Here is a 687-nt window from a genome sequence, read left to right on the forward strand (position 1 = left end):
CAGTGCCCATCGCTATCGCATTGGCATTCAGCCTTAGTTTGGTCCATGTTTCCCAGTGGACCCTGGTTGGGAACATGTACAATGTATAAAAGCACCACAAACCCTGCTGCTCCGATGAGAGCATTTGTCCCCGAAGGCTGTGTGTGGTTTGTGTTTTTACCACTGAGCTATATAGTTATTATTGTACTCTATGTAACTCTATGTACAATAACTACTTTTAACAATTTCCACAGAAAACTACGTCAGCCTTCCGACTGCTTCCCTATTAATGGGCCTAGATTCGGTCATACTAATAGATGTTACATATTCTTGCCATGTAATTCAGATGTTCTCAAAACTATTTGCCCAAGTAGATGTATTCCTAAACAAGGTATTCTTCTTCTTCTTTGTCTTCTTCTTCTTCTTCTGCTGCTCTGCCTCTTCTTCTTCTTCTTCTTCATCATCGTTAAAATGGCGTTGCGCAAACAAGTTAAAGGTGCATACCGCCACTTACTGTGCTGGAGTGTGTGGTCAATCACGATTTACATATTACATTAGAAACAAAAGAAAACACTTCCTAATTCTGTACTACTAAAACAATAAGAAAGAGCCCTACTAACGTCCAACAAACCCTCCCCATCCCCCAAATCCCCTCCTAACCTTCCCAACCTTCTCCAATCTCAATATCCCTACACATCCATCTTTCCC

Source organism: Oncorhynchus mykiss, chromosome 29, assembly GCF_057628025.1.
Source record: "Oncorhynchus mykiss isolate SJ-2025 chromosome 29, ASM5762802v1, whole genome shotgun sequence".
In the NCBI taxonomy this organism is placed as follows: Eukaryota; Metazoa; Chordata; class Actinopteri; order Salmoniformes; family Salmonidae; genus Oncorhynchus; species Oncorhynchus mykiss.